Here is a 15,751-nt window from a genome sequence, read left to right as displayed (position 1 = left end):
AGCTGGGAATTTTCCTAGGATGGAATTCCAACCTCGAGTTGGGATCACGGCCCCGCTCTGCATCTCCTGCTTCCCACGGGAAAAAATTATTCCCTAGGGGAAAAACTCAGGAAGGGCTGGCGAGGAACCAGATTGGAGCTGGTGACTCATTCCCACCTGGAATTCTTCTGGGATTCCGCGTCCTCCCCGCATCCAGCAGATTTCTGGAAAATCCCAGGGTTTTTCCAGGAAAATGAGGTTTTGGCCTAGTTCGGATCTTTCCCCCCCCTCTGTTCTTTGGAATTCCTGCTCCGAGCCACCTCTGCTGGATGTGGGATGAGGATGGAGATCTGTCCTGTTGGGATCCAGATCCCGAATCCAGAGAGAAGGGTTGGGTGGGATGTTGGGCTGGAATTCCCAGGGAATCCTCGGGAGTGTCCAAGGAAAGGCTGGAGCAGCCTGGGATCATCGGGGGAGGTGCCGGCCTTGGAATGGGATGGGATTGAAGCTGTGTGGATCCCAGCCAAAGCATTCCGGGATTCTGGGATCCAGGAGGCTCCGAATCCATGGCCAGGGGTTTTTCTGGAAGTCGGGCATGGGAAAGGGAAGGGAGAGCCTTCCTGGAGTGCCGAGATTGCCAGGGAAGGGCCTGGAGGCCGGAATTCCTTCCCGCAGAGGAGTCGGGATGGGGCTGGATCCAATGGCAGGCTGGGAGAGGTGGGAATGTCCAACTGGAGAAGAGAAGGATCCAGGGAATCCTCGGAGCCGCTTCCCGAGCCTGAAGGCCCTCCAGGAGAGCTGGGATTTGGGAAAGGGCTGGAGGGGCAGGAGGCAGGGAATGGCTTCCCGGTGGGAAGCCCGGCGCTCTCGCACGCACCACGTTTTGATGAGATCTGTCCTTAGCGCGCACCCGCCGCCGGTCGCAGAGCCTGCTGGGAGTTGTAGTCCTGACTCCGTGCCACCACTGCGCACGCGCAGCACCGCCCCGTGCCGGTGTGCGGCGCAGGCGGCGTTCGCTGATTGGCTGCGAGGCGGGAGGTGGGCGGGGCTGGAGGCCGTGGCGGGAATTGCGGCTGCGGCGGGTCCGGCGCGAGCGGCACCGGTGCGAGGGGGCGGGGCAGCGGCTGAGGGGCAGCGGCTGAGGGGGAACGGATGAGGGGGGAACGGATGAGGGGCAGCGGATGAGGGGGAACGGATGAGGGGGAACGGATGAGGGGCAGCGGCTGAGGGGGAACGGATGAGGGGGAACGGATGAGGGGCAGCGGATGAGGGGCAGCGGCCGAAGGGGAAGCGGATGAGGGGCAGCGGATGAGGGGCAGCGGCCGAGGGGGAGCGGCCGAGGGGGAGCGGATGAGGGGCAGCGGATGAGGGGGAGCGGCCGAGGGGCAGCGGATGAGGGGCAGCGGATGAGGGGGAGTGGATGAGGGGCAGCGGATGAGGGGCAGCGGATGAGGGGCAGCGGCCGAGGGGCAGCGGCTGAGGGGCAGCGGATGAGGGGCAGCGGCCGAGGGGCAGCGGCTGAGGGGCAGCGGATGAGGGGCAGCGGCCGAGGGGCAGCGGCTGAGGGGCAGCGGATGAGGGGCAGCGGCCGAGGGGCAGCGGATGAGGGGCAGCGGCCGAGGGGCAGCGGATGAGGGGGAGCGGCCGAGGGGCAGCGGATGAGGGGCAGCGGCCGAGGGGGAGCGGCCGAGGGGGAGCGGCCGAGGGGCAGCGGATGAGGGGCAGCGGATGAGGGGCAGCGGATGAGGGGGAGCGGCTGAGGGGAGCGGCCGAGGGGCAGCGGATGAGGGGCAGCGGATGAGGGGGAGCGGCTGAGGGGGAGCGGCTGAGGGGAGCGGCCGAGGGGCAGCGGATGAGGGGGAGTGGATGAGGGGCAGCGGATGAGGGGCAGCGGATGAGGGGGAGCGGCTGAGGGGGAGCGGCTGAGGGGAGCGGCCGAGGGGCAGCGGATGAGGGGGAGCGGCCGGGCCCGGGAGGCTGCCGGGGCAAGCGGCGGTGAGTGCTGGGGCTGAGGGGGCCAAGGGGCTCTGCCTGAGGCTGTGGAGAAGGCTCTGAGGTGGGGAAAGCAAGGAGCCTTAGGCCAGAAGCAGAGAAAAGCTGGGAGTGAAGGAATGGTGGAAGGGGGCAGGGGGTGGGAAGAGGGGCTGAGGTGGGGAAGGAGCTGGGGGTGGGGTGAGGTCTCCAAGGGGCTTTGCTTGAGATGCTGGGAAGTGCTGAGGGGCTGCAGGAAGTGGGGCAGGGGGCTGAGGTGGGGAAGGGGACCAGGACTTGGCTGGGGAGGGGAAGGGACCTTAGGTGAGATGCTGGGAAAGGCTGGGAGTGAGGGAATGGCGGGTGGGGGTGGGAAGAGGGGCTGAGGCGGGGAAGGAGCTGCGCCTGAGGTGGGGAAGGGGTCTTGGGTGGGAAATGGGGAAGAGCTGGGCCTGAGGGGGTGGCGGAGGCGGGGAAGGGGCCTGGAGTGGGGCAGAGGATGGGAAGAGGGGCTGAGGCTGAGGTGGGTGTTGAGATGCTGGGAGGAGCTGGGGCTGAGGGGCAGCGGGATGGGAAAGGGAAGGGGGAAGGATTGAGTGGGATGGTTGTGTTTGTTGGGGTGGGTGTGTGGGGAGGTCGGGGTTTGGACAGGTGGGAGCCGCTCTGGGAAGGAGCGAGGGGCTGGGAATCAGCTGGGAGAGGGCTGAGCGAAAAGATGGGATTTGGGAAAGGAGCAGAGCCGGGGGATGGAGTTGGGGGAGCTGGACTGTGGGTTTGGGGAAGGAGGGGGATTTGGGAGTGGGGGCTTTGAAGGCAGCAGCAGCAGGTGGAGCAGGAAGCCTGAAGGCGGAAGGATTGAGGGATTGGGAAAGGAATTAATGTAGTTTTAGGGATAAATTTGGGGTGGTGTTGAGGAGCACAGGGAGAAGGGGAATGAGGGGCTGAGAAAGGAGTAGGGGGGACCTGTAGGATTGCAGTGGGAACCTGTGTGCCGGGTAATGAGGGGAGGAATAACCTGGAATGGGGGGTCTGGGAGCGGGACAGGGAGCTCGAGGTGAAGTTCAGGGTCAGCTTGTGAAGGGCTGGGGAAAGGGATGAGGAGCAGGGCAGGAAATTGGTACTGGAAGAAGTACAGGGACATGATACGGCGAGGAAATCTCAAACAGGGAAAGATTCAGTGCCAAACCAGCACTCGTGGCCAATTTATTTATTTCAAAGTCGATTCTGCTCAGCTGTGAGCCAGCAGGTCTCATCTTCCCTCTGCCCCCTGCTCAGGAAACGTGTCCAGGGAGCCCTTTTCCCTTCTCACCCGGCTCCACATGCCGGGGACAGATCGATGGCGCTTCCCGGGAGCTCGGATCCCGCTGTGCCGCCGGGATTGTGCCGGATAACGTCTCCGGGTTACCATGGATATGGGTTGAGCTGCCTCTCCTCACGCAGCTCCTGCTCTAAACCTGTTGAGTTTAGAAGAGTTTGAAGCTTAAGAGGTTGTTTATGTTTTTTTGGGGTTTTTTTTAATCCTCTTCCAGGTTTTCCTGCCATGATTCCAAAGCCTCTGCCCTGATTCCTGGCCGGAAGCGCCGGATGGCTGCGGAAGCCGAGTACAGCATCGTGCAGGAGGTGGGCCGGGGCAGCTACGGGGTGGTTTACGAGGCCGTCGCCAACCGAACCGAGAGGAAAGTGGCCGTCAAGAGGATGCCCTGCAACGTCCCCGAGAACGTGGAGCTGGCGCTGCGGGCGCTGCAGAGCATCCAGCGGCAGCACGAGAACGGGATCCAGCTGGAGGAGCGCATCCTGCAGAACGGCCGCCTCTTCCAGCCGCTGGCCGAGCGCCGGCGATCCGGCGGCCACCGGCTGCTGGTGCAGACGTGCCTGAAGGGCCGGAGCCGCCCGGATCCGCGCTCCGCCTGCTTCCTGTGGTTCGTGACGGAATTCTGCGAGGGCGGCACCATGAACGAGGAGCTGCTGGCGCGCGGCCCCGACGCGCCTCAACCGCAGCTTCGTGCGGCAGCTCAGCAGCGCCGTGGCCTTCCTGCACCGCAGCCGCATCGTGCACCGCGACCTCAAGGCCGACAACGTCCTCGTCGCCCACGGCCGCGCCGGCCCCGTGGTTGAGGTGAGCGGGGACGGGGCTGGGATGGGGCTGGGATGGGGGAGCGAGGGCCCGGAGGTGATCCGAGGGTCGGGGGTGGGCACCGGGAGGAGAGGGGGATGCTCGGAGCCCTTCCCGGGAGTGTGGTGAGTCCAGCCTGGAGAAGAGAGGGACCTTCAGGAGCTGGGGGTGTCCAGCCTGGAGAGGAGAAGGGTCCAAGGAGAGCTCAGAGCCCTTTCCAGGAGCTGGAAATGTTCACCTGGGGAGGAGAAGTATCCAGGGAGATCTCAGAGCCCCTTCCAGGAGCTGGAAATGTTCACCTGGAGGAGGATCCAGGAAGACCTTCAGGAGCTGCAGGTGTCCAGCCTGGAGAAGGGAAGGGTCCAAGGAGACTTTAGAACCCTTTCCAGGAGCTGGGAATATTCACGTGGAGAAGAGAAGGATCTGGGAAGATCTCAGAGCCCTTTCCAGGAGCTGGGAATGTTCACCTGGAGAAGAGAAGGATCTGGGAAGATCTCAGAGCCCCTTCCAGGAGCTGGAGGTGTCCAGCCTGGAGAAGAGAAGGATCCAAGGAGACCTTAGAACCCTTTCCAGGAGCTGGGAATGTTCACCCAGAGAGGAGAAGGATCCGGGAAGATCTTCAGGAGCTGGGGGTGTTCAGCCTGGAGAGGAGAAAGGATCCAGGGAGAGCTCAGAGCCCCTTCCAGGAGCTGGGAATGTTCACCTGGAGAGGAGAAGGATCCGGGAAGACCTCAAAGGCCCTTCCAGGAGTTGGAGGTGTCCAGCCTGGAGAAGAGAAGGATCCAGGGAGATCTCAGAGCCCCTTCCACTGCCTAAAGGGGCTCCAGGAGAGCTGGGATTTGGGATGAAGGATGGAGGGGCAGGAGGCAGGGAATGGCTTCCCAGTGGGAAAGGGGAGCTTGGGCTGGGATCTTGGGTAGGAATTCCCAACTGGGACGGTGGGGAGAGGCTGGGCTGGAATTCCCAGAGGAGCTGGGGCTGCCCCTGGATCCCTGGGAGCGTCCAAGGAAAGGCTGGAGCAGCCTGGGACGTGGCAGGGAGTTGGGATGGGATGGGCTCGAAGCTCCCTTCCCACCCAAAGCATTCCACGACTCCGTGCTCACACATCCCGGGCTCTGGAGCGCGCTCACCGTCGGCCTCTCGGGACAAATGCATCCCAGAGCAGCCGTGGGCTGCTTTTCCCGAATATTGGAAGGAAGCAGAGCTCCCAATCCCACTTTTCCTCCATCCACTGCTGATCCTGCTGAGAGGAGCAGCTCAGGGCTCCCAAACTCCACACTCAGAGGGATCACGGGCACTCACGGGAAGTGAAGGAATATTTCCTCTGCCCTTCCTCACCAAGAACACTTTGCTTCCCAAATTTGCCATCTTTGCTTGCCCAGATCACTTCCCTGGATGTTGAGGGAAAGCGGGAATGGCTCCATTACTGCACTTCCCGTAGCACCGGGCTGAAACTCTTTCCCAACTCTCCCAAAAAACTGGGAGCCAGCTCACTCCAGAATCCCAGGAATTCCCCGCAGCTCGTTCCTAGCTCAGAATCCCAAGCATTCCAGCAGTTAGGATACAAAATGCAAACTCCCAGCGGGATTTTGCCGGCGGTGACCACATGGTAAATCCCATTTCTTCCCACTATTTCTTCCCACTATTTCTTCCCCATTTTTTCCCATTTCTTCCTCATTTTTTCCCATTTCCCCCCCATTTTCCCCACTACTTCTTCCCACTACTTCTTCCCACTATTTCTTCCCATTATTTCTTCCCCATTTTTTCCCATTTCTTCCTCATTTTCCCCCCCATTTTCCCCCCCATTTTCCCCCCCATTTTCCCCCCCTATTTCTTCCCCCTATTTCTTCCCCCTATTTCTTCCCCCTATTTCTTCCCACTATTTCTTCCCATTATTTCCCCCCCATTTTTCCCCCCTGCTATTTCTTCCCACTATTTCTTCCCCATTTTTTGCCATTTCCCCCCATTTCTTCCCACTATTTCTCCCCCGTTTCTCCTCCATTTCTCCCTTTTTCCCCCCCCTTTTTCCCCCCCCTTTTTCCCCCCCTTTTCCCCCCCCTTTTTCCCCCCCCTTTTCCCCCCCCCTTTTTCCCCCTTTTTCCCCCTTTTTCCCCCTTTTTCCCCCTTTTTTCCCCTTTTTCCCCCTTTTTCCCCCTTTTTCCCCATTTTTCCCCCATTATCTTTCCCCATCTCTCCCCATCTCTCTCTCCCCATCTCTCCCCATCTCTCTCTCCCCATTTTTCCCTATTATCTCTCCCCATCTCTCTCTCCCCATTTTCCCCCATCTCTCTCTCCCCATTTCCTCCATTATCTCTCCCCATTTTTCCCCCATTATCTCTCCCCATTTTTCTCTATTATCTCTCCCCATCTCTCTCTCCCCATTTTCCCCCATTATCTCTCCCCATTTCCCCCATTACCTCTCCCCATCCCTTCCCGTTGTTTCTCCCCCCATCCCAGGTGGCAGACTTTTGGCCTGAGCAAAGTGTGCCGCGGCAGAGGGAGCGGCAGCGGGCGCCGCTTCTCCTCCGCCTGCGGATCCAGCTTCTTCATGGCTCCGGAGGTTTGGGAAGGGCACTACACGGCCAAGGCCGACATCTTCGCCCTCGGCGTCATCTTCTGGGCCATGGTGGAGAGGATCACGTTCTGCGACGGGGACACCGAGAAGGAATTGCTTGGTGAGGATCAGGGGCTCTTTGGATCCCTGAGGGATCCTCTCCGGGATGTTTTTCCAGGCATTTCCAAACGGCTGCTCCATCCCTGGAAGTTTCCCGGGGCTTGGAGCAGCTTGGGATAACGGCAGGGGTTGGAGCTGGATGAGCTTTAAAGCTCCCTTCCAACCCAAGCCACTCAATAATTCCAATAGTCTTTAAATGTGGCTTTTCCCAGGAATTCCCAACCACAAAAATCCCAGAGTTGGGGTTTTTCCAGGGGGGAAGGCTGGGATTTGGAAAAGAACCAGGAAGAATCCTCTGTTCCTTCAGGATTCCCGGTTTTCGAGATGCATCCCTAAGGCACAGGGAATGCTCCTGAGATTTACAAATCCATGGTTTTGTCTGGAGAATCCTTCTGCCGGCTTCGTCAAAAGAATTCCGGAGAGGGTTTAAAGGTTAAGGGGGAAAAAATCCCTCCTGGCTTCTCTGGCCTTCCTTCCCCTCAGGAATTCTCTCCAAACGTGGATTTGGCCCTTAGTGTTGATAAGGAATTGTTGGGGGTGGAAAAATGATCTTCTAAAATGGCTTTTAATGTTCCCAAATCCTCTCTGGAGCTGGGCTCATGGATCTGCTTGGAATAACCCAGGGCTGGGCATCATTCAGAGCATCCCAAGGAGCCGGAAAACCAACCGGGAAAGGGACATTTGGATCTTCCAGCTGCCGTTTGGCTGAGTTCTCTCCCAGGGGGATGACTCCTTTTCCAAACGCCGCCGCGTTCCCGCTTGGAATTCTCGCTCCTGCCTGATTCCAGAGCGGGATTTTGCAGTGGGAAAGCCACCTGGAGAGAGGAGGGTGCCAGCCGCGCTCGTTTGCATGACAATCGGAGACGTTTCCCAGCTCATCCCTCACCTGTCTGTCTTCCCTTTCAGACTTTCAACTCCTCCATTTCCACCAACTCCGGAGTTGTCACTTTTCCCCCCTCCCCTTTTCCCATTTTTATTGTGGCTTTTTTTTCCCCTCAACTGGAATTCCGCTCTCAATTCCTTTGGAAAACGCCCAAACCTTGAGGAACGTTGGCACTGCCGCCTCCGGAAAGGAGCGAGCGGAGAACAAATCCCCTTCAAAGAGCTCGAGAGCAGGAGCGCGAGGCCAACCCTCCCCCGCCCAAACATTCCCTCTTCCCGCCAGGATTTTCCTGGCTGCTTTGGGAGCCACTTAATCATTCCCAGCCTCTGGGGCAGAGCATTTCCACACCCAGCAGCAAAATGGTCCCATTTCCATTTCTCTTCCCTCCTCCAGCCCAGGAGGAGAAGTTGGGCCGAGTGGAATTGTCGGAGTAACGATAACGGAGCAGTTTTGGGTTGAACTCTCAATCCCTCCCCACCCGGCGGAATTCCCGCCGGCATTCCCAATGGGTCGTGGGGTTTTTTTTTCCCCCCCTCCAACCCTTTTTTGTGGATTCTCCCTAAGGCTGCTCCTCCTCTTACAGGAACTTACATCTGCCAAGGCAAGGAGCTGATCCCGCTGGGAGAAGCTCTGCTGGAGAATCCCAACCTGAAGCTCCAAATCCCTCTGAAGAACAAGAAATCCATGCCCGAGGATCTCTGCAAGCTCCTGCATCACATGCTGGCTTTCAATCCCAAGGAAAGGTTGGATGCTTTCCAGCTGGAAGTGCAGATCCGGCACATCTCCTATGGCAGGAAGCGCCAGCGCTCCGCCTCCTAGAGCGGCGGGAGGGTGAGTCCGAGCTCCCGGCGATTTTGGGGAATCCCCTCCAGGCTTTTCCCAGGAGGAAAAGTTTTGAGAAACATTTGGGGTGCAGCTTGAAGGAATTTTTGGCGCCTTAAAAGGTGAGGAAAAAAGTTGGAAGTGAGGGGAAGAATTCCCGTTTGTTTGTAGGCGTTCACCCGAACCGTGGCGAGGTTTGTATTTATTGTAAAGAAATAAAAACCACACATTTTATAATCATCGCTCCCAAAAAAGGATAAAATTGCCCGTTTTATCCATTTTACCCAGAAATTGTACCCATTTCTGTTATAAAACCATAGATTTTTTTAAAAAAAATAGGTAAATTTATCATTAAAAAAATTTAATTAAAGCACCCTTGGGGCCGCATCCATCAGCGAGAGGAGCTTCCCTCTGGAATTCTCTAGCACGGAAAGACGTTGAAGGATAGCTTGGAAAAGGCTGGATTGGAAATCCGAGCCCCAAAACCACCGTGATCCCAAATTATTTTGAGCTCTTGATGGCCTTTAGAACCTGGAAGTTTGGAATCCAGAATTCCCAGCAGGGGCTTCCCAGGGTTTTCCATTCTTTTTATCCATTGGATCCTAGGATTTCTTGATTATTTAGAAATCAAGGAATTTGTGTCTGATCCCATCCCTCCTCAGAAGTTCTCCTCCTTCGCAGCTCTCGCCCATTCCCGATTATTTCTAGGGAGAAAATCCCGGCTTTCCCAGCGTTTCCTCCCATCCGGGGTCGCTTGGTTGGTTCCTCCACCTCCAGAAATTCCCGTGTTTGTTCCGGATGAGCCTCTTCAGGTGCTAAAGCACCGCAATTCCCTGGAAAAGCTGGAAAACTCCACCTGAATTCCGGGATGTAGCAATTCCTTTTGCTCCCAGAATTCCCAATCAAAAATCAGGAGTAGCAGGGACACTGGAACTCTTCCAGAGGGCAGGGATAGATGGGATATTGGGATGGAATTCCTGGCTGGGATGGAATTCCCAGAGAAGCTGTGGCTGCCCTGGATCCTTGGGAATGTCCAAGGAAAGATTGGATCAACCTGGGATAGAGGAGATGTCCCTGTCCGTGGCACGGGGTGGAATGGGAGCAGTTTTTGCTGGATTTGGAATGTTTTCTCCTTCCTGGAATTGTTTCCATCCAGCAAAATTCATGGAATTGCAGCTGGAGCACTCCCGTGTTACACAGGGAGCTGCAGAAAGCTGGGAATTCTGATGGATGCTTCAGCTGAATTCCATGTTTTCCTCTCTGCTCCCTTCCTGGCTGCCTGAACGGAGCTTGAGTGGGATGATGGGAATTCCGATGCTCCATGGAAAAATTCCTGCGCCAAGTTCGGGATGTGGGGATGAGTGGAGAGCTCAAAATCCTTGGATCTCCCTGTGGTGATCCCGCTGCTCTGGGGCAGGGATGGGACCCAGGGAATGGCTTTAAGCTTCCAGAGGGATAGGTGGGATCTTGGGAAGGAATTCGCGGCTGGGCTGGAATTTTCAGGGAATGCCCGGATCCCTGGCAGTGCCCAAGGAAAGGCTGGAGCAGCCTGGGATTGTGGGATCGTGTCGGGGATGGAATGGGATGGGATTGAAGCTCCATGAATCCCACCCAAACCATTCCGGGGTGGAAAACATCTCAGTGGAGTTTATTCCATGAATTCCAAGAGCAGGACACGGATAAAACTTGGAATTTTTCCCACGGGAAGCTCCCACTGCCTTGGGCTCTTCCCTAAATTCCCACATTCCCGAGCACGTCGGAGATGGGATAACAAAACATTTCCTTTTCCACCTTCGCTGGTTTTCCTTGGCAGGGATCGCATTCCCAGCAGGATCTGGAAGCTTTGGAAGTACCAACCAACCCTTCCATCCTCTGGAATCGCCAACCAAACCCCGTGGAAACTCCCAGATTCCCGCTTCCGTTTCCACGGACAACCCTTATTTATTTCTACAGGAATTTTTAAGAGGAGAATTCCCCTCCACCCCCAAAAAACCCCCCAAAAAATTCGGGATTATCCCAAACTTGGCGGCGCTTCGACGCTTCCGTTCCTCATCCGGGGAAAACCCGGCTGAGCTGCGCTCGAGGAATCGCTGCCGGCTCCAGGAGGGATTGCTCGGCTCCAGGAGGGATCGCTCCGGATCCAGGAGGGATTGCTCGGCTCCAGGAGGGATTGCTCCGGCTCCAGGAGGGATTGCTCCGGCTCCAGGAGGGATCGCTCCGGCTCCAGGAGGGATTGCTCAGCTCCAGGAGGGATCGCTCGGCTCCAGGAGGGATTGCTCGGCTCCAGGAGGGATTGCTCGGCTCCAGGAGGGATCGCTCCGGCTCCAGGAGGGATTGCTCGGCTCCAGGAGGGATCGCTCGGCTCCAGGAGGGATTGCTCGGCTCCAGGAGGGATTGCTCCGGCTCCAGGAGGGATTGCTCCGGCTCCAGGAGGGATTGCTCGGCTCCAGGAGGGATTGCTCCGGCTCCAGGAGGGATTGCTCCGGCTCCAGGAGGGATTGCTCCGGCTCCAGGAGGGATTGCTCGGCTCCAGGAGGGATTGCTCGGCTCCAGGAGGGATTGCTCTGGATCCAGGAGGGATTGCTCCGGCTCCAGGAGGGATTGCTCTGGCTCCAGGAGGGATTGCTCCGGATCCAGAAGGGATTGCTCCGGCTCCAGGAGGGATTGCTCCGGATCCAGGAGGGATTGCTCCGGCTCCAGGAGGGATTGCTCCGGATCCAGAAGGGATCGCTCCGGCTCCAGGAGGGATTGCTCCGGATCCAGGAGGGATCGCTCCGGATCCAGGAGGGATTGCTCCGGCTCCAGGAGGGATTGCTCGGCTCCAGGAGGGATTGCTCTGGATCCAGGAGGGATTGCTCCGGCTCCAGGAGGGATTGCCACCGGATCCAGGAGGGATTGCTCAGCTCCAGGAGGGATCGGCGCCGGCTCCAGGAGGGATTGCTCCGGCTCCAGGAGGGATTGCTCGGCTCCAGGAGGGATCGCTCTGGATCCAGGAGGGATCGCTCCGGCTCCAGGAGGGATCGCTCGGGATCCAGGAGGGATTGCTCCGGCTCCAGGAGGGATTGCTCCGGCTCCAGGAGGGATTGCTCCGGCTCCAGGAGGGATCGCTCCGGCTCCAGGAGGGATTGCTCAGCTCCAGGAGGGATCGCTCGGCTCCAGGAGGGATTGCTCGGCTCCAGGAGGGATCGCTCCGGCTCCAGGAGGGATTGCTCGGCTCCAGGAGGGATCGCTCGGCTCCAGGAGGGATTGCTCGGCTCCAGGAGGGATTGCTCCGGCTCCAGGAGGGATTGCTCCGGCTCCAGGAGGGATTGCTCGGCTCCAGGAGGGATTGCTCCGGCTCCAGGAGGGATTGCTCCGGCTCCAGGAGGGATTGCTCCGGCTCCAGGAGGGATTGCTCGGCTCCAGGAGGGATTGCTCGGCTCCAGGAGGGATTGCTCTGGATCCAGGAGGGATTGCTCCGGCTCCAGGAGGGATTGCTCTGGCTCCAGGAGGGATTGCTCCGGATCCAGAAGGGATTGCTCCGGATCCAGAAGGGATCGCTCCGGCTCCAGGAGGGATTGCTCCGGATCCAGGAGGGATCGCTCCGGATCCAGGAGGGATTGCTCCGGCTCCAGGAGGGATTGCTCGGCTCCAGGAGGGATTGCTCTGGATCCAGGAGGGATTGCTCCGGCTCCAGGAGGGATTGCCACCGGATCCAGGAGGGATTGCTCAGCTCCAGGAGGGATCGGCGCCGGCTCCAGGAGGGATTGCTCCGGCTCCAGGAGGGATTGCTCGGCTCCAGGAGGGATCGCTCTGGATCCAGGAGGGATCGCTCCGGCTCCAGGAGGGATCGCTCGGGATCCAGGAGGGATTGCTCGGCTCCAGGAGGGATTGCTCGGCTCCAGGAGGGATTGCTCTGGATCCAGGAGGGATCGCTCCGGCTCCAGGAGGGATCGCTCGGGATCCAGGAGGGATTGCTCGGCTCCAGGAGGGATTGCTCCGGCTCCAGGAGGGATTGCTCCGGCTCCAGGAGGGATTGCTCGGATCCAGGAGGGATTGCTCCGGCTCCAGGAGGGATTGCTCGGCTCCTCCTTCTCCGTCGGATTTTGGCGCCGCCGTTCCCGTGAAGGGCAAAAAAAAAACCCCGGGAGAAACCCCCTGGGAATGGGATGGGAACCCCGGATCCGCCCTGGAGCGGGAGCGGTCCTGGGGGGCTTCATTGGGGGTTTAATTGGGGGGTTTTGGGGTTTAATTGGGGGGTTTGGGGTTTAATTGGGGCTTTTGGGGTTTAATTGGGAGTTTTGGTGCTTCATTGGGGTTTTTTATTGGAGTTTTTGGTGTTTAATTGGGGTTTCTTGGTGCTTAATTGGGGCTTTTGGGGTTTAATTGGTGTTTTGGGGGTTTAATTGAGGCTTTTTGGTGCTTCATTGGGGCTTTTGGTGCTTCATTGGGGCTTTTTGGGGTTTAATTGGGGGTTTTGGGGTTTAATTTGGCCTTTTGGGTGTTTAATTGGGGTTTTCTTGGTGTTTAATTGGGGTTTTTGGTGCTTCATTGGGGTTTTTTATTGGACTTTTTGGTGTTTAATTGGGGTTTCTTGTTGCTTAATTGGGGTTTTTTTGGTGTTTATTGGGGTTTTTTATTGGAGAATTTTTTGAGTTTAATTTAAAGGTTTCTGGTGTTTAATTGGAGTTTTTTGGTGCTTAACTGGGGCTTTTTGGTGTTTAATTGTGTTTTTTGGTGCTTAATTGGGGCTTTTTGGGGTTTAATTGGGGGCTTTTGGTGCTTAATTGGGGCTTTTTGGTGCTTAATTGGGGCTTTTTGGAGTTTAATTAAAATTTTTTGATGTTTAATTGGGCTTTTTGGTCTTTAATTGGGGTTTTTATATTGGAGATTTTTTGGTGCTTAATTGGGGTGTTTTGGTCTTTAATTAAAATGTTTTGGTCTTTAATTGGGGTTTGCTTGGTGTTTAACTGGCGGGTTTTTCTGGTCTTTAATTGGAGTTTTATATTGGAGTTTTTTTGTGTTTAATTGGAATTTTTTGGTGGTTATTGGGGTTTTTTCGGTGTTTAATTGGAGTTGTTTCAGTGTTTGTGTTTTATTATTGGAGTTTTTTGGTGTTCAATTGGGGTTTTTTTGCTTTTAATTGCAGGTTTTTGGTGTTTGATTGGATTTTTTTGGTGTTTAATTGGAGGGGTTTTATTGGGGTTTTTTTGGTGCTTAATTGGAGGGTTTTAATTGGGTTTTCTTGGTGTTTAATTGGGATTTCTTTGGCATTTAATTGGAGTTTTTTAGTGAAGTTTTTTGGTGTTTAATTAAAGTTTTTTGGTGTATTAATTGGAGGTTTTGAGGCATTTAATTGGAGGGCTTTTGTGTGTTTAAATGGAGTTTTTCTGGTGTTTAATTGGAGTTTTTTGGTGTTTAATTGGAGTTTTTTGATGTTTAATTGGGTTTTTCTTGGTGTTTAACTGGGACTTTTTAATTGGAGATTTTTGCCTTTTAATTGCCTTTTTTTGGTGTTTCATTGGAGTTTTTTGGTATTCTTTGCCGTTTTTTGCCATTTTTTACCATTTTTTGCCGTTCTTTGCCATTCTTTGCCATTTTGTGCCGTTCTTTGCTGTTTAATTGCCATTTTTTACCATTTTCTGCCATTCTTTGCCATTTTGTGCCAGTCTTTGCTGTTTAATTGCCATTTTTTACCATTCTTTGCCATTCTTTGCCATTCATTGCTATTCTTTGCCTTTTCAATGCTATTTTTTGCCATTCTTTGCCGTTTTTAACTGTTCTTTGCTGTTCTTTGCCATTCTTTGCCGTTTAATTGCCACTCTTTGCCATTCTTTACTGGTTTTTGCCATTTTATGCCATTCTTTGCCGTTTAATTGCCATTTTGTACCATTTTTTGCTGTTCTTTGCCTTTAAATTGCCATTTTTTACTATTCTTTGCCGTTCTTTGCCATTCTTTACCATTCTTTGCTGTTTAATTGCCGTTCTTTGCCGCTCTTCACCGTTATTTCGCTGTTGCCGTTCTTCGCTATTTTTGGCTGTTCTTTTGCCGTTCTTTCGCCGTTCTTCGCTGTTCTTTGCCGTTTTCGCCATCTTTTGCCATTCTTTTGCTGCCCTTCGCCGTTCTTTTGCCGTTCTTTGCTGTTCTTTGCCGTCTTTGACAGTTCTTCAGCCTTTGCTGCCGTTTTCCCGAGCGCCGCCTCCGCCGCCGCCCTTCCCGAGCGCTCTGCGTCTGCGGCCAAGCTCCGAGCGGCAACAAAACCTCCCCGTGTCCCTCGCTGGAATCCTCTCGCTCCCACGGACGCCACCTCTGTCCCACCACGAGCCCAGCGCCTCCGCGAGCCGCCGCTGGCCCAGGGCCCCGCTGCCGGCCGCTCTCCCGGGAAAACGGAGCCGGCGGGGCCGGAATCGCAGCAGGCGGGCGAGGCCGTGCCGCGGGGGTGTCAGATCGCTCCGAGGGCCCTTCCCGCGCTCGGGGTCGCGTCCGTCCCGCCGGGAGCCGAGGGAGCCGGGGTGGGTGCTGGCCGTGCTTTTCCAGAGGGAAGGGATCGACTCCGTGCGGGGGCGGGGCAGGGACGCGGAATCTTCTGGTGGGAACTTTGGGGGTTTTGCTGCAGCCGCTGTTGGAGGCGGCGGGGCACGAACCCATGGAGAGGATTTCCCTTTCCTTTTCCCTTTCCTTTTCCCTTTCCTGTTCCCTTTCCTGTTCCCTTTCCTGTTCCCTTTCCTTTTCCCTTCCCTTTTCCCTTCCCTTTTCCCTTTCCTTTTCCCTTTCCTTTTCCCTTTCCTGTTCCCTTTCCTGTTCCCTTCCCTTTTCCCTTCCCTTTTCCCTTCCCTTTTCCCTTTCCTTTTCCCTTTCCTTTTCCCTTTCCTTTTCCCTTTCCTTTTCCCTTTCCTTTTCCCTTTCCTTTTCCCTTTCCTTTTCCCTCCTTTTCCCTCCTTTTTTCCTTTTTTTTCTCCCTTTTCCCCTTTTTTCCTTCTTTTTCTCCCTTTTTCCCTTTTTTCCCTTTTTTCTGTTTTTCCCTTTTTTCCCTTTTCCCCCCTTTTTTCCTCTCTTTTCCTCTTTTTTCCCTTTTCCCCTTTTTTCCCTTTTCTTCCCTTTTCCCTTTTTTCCTCCTTTTTTCCTCCTTTTTTCCCCTTTTCCCCCTTTTCCCCCTTCTTTTCCCCTTTTTTCCCTTTTCCTCCCCTTTTTTCCTTTCCACCCCTTTTTTTTCTTTTTTCCTTTTATTCCTTTTTTCCCCCTTTCCCCCCCTTTTTTCCTTTTTTTCCCCTTTTCCCCCTTTTTTCCTTTTTTTCCCCCTTTTTCCCCTTTTTTCCTTTTTCCCCTTTT

The 15,751-nt window shown here is 55.7% G+C and overlaps 1 pseudogene across 1 annotated transcript; it reads left to right on the top strand.

The window, feature by feature from the left end:
* Positions 1-3,534: 3,534 nt before the first annotated feature.
* Positions 3,535-8,439, top strand: LOC309570389 (serine/threonine-protein kinase PDIK1L-like; annotated as a pseudogene). Its single transcript has 3 exons — positions 3,535-4,066; positions 6,521-6,738; positions 8,204-8,439. The product of its transcript is annotated as a serine/threonine-protein kinase PDIK1L-like (transcript).
* The last annotated feature ends 7,312 nt before the right edge of the window (positions 8,440-15,751 follow it).

The sequence above is a fragment of the Coloeus monedula genome (genome assembly GCF_965178545.1).
Source record: "Coloeus monedula genome assembly, chromosome: 2".
NCBI classification, from domain to species: Eukaryota; Metazoa; Chordata; class Aves; order Passeriformes; family Corvidae; genus Coloeus; species Coloeus monedula.
Note: the sequence above shows the minus strand (reverse complement) of the source record. Positions and strands in the feature narration are given on the sequence as shown.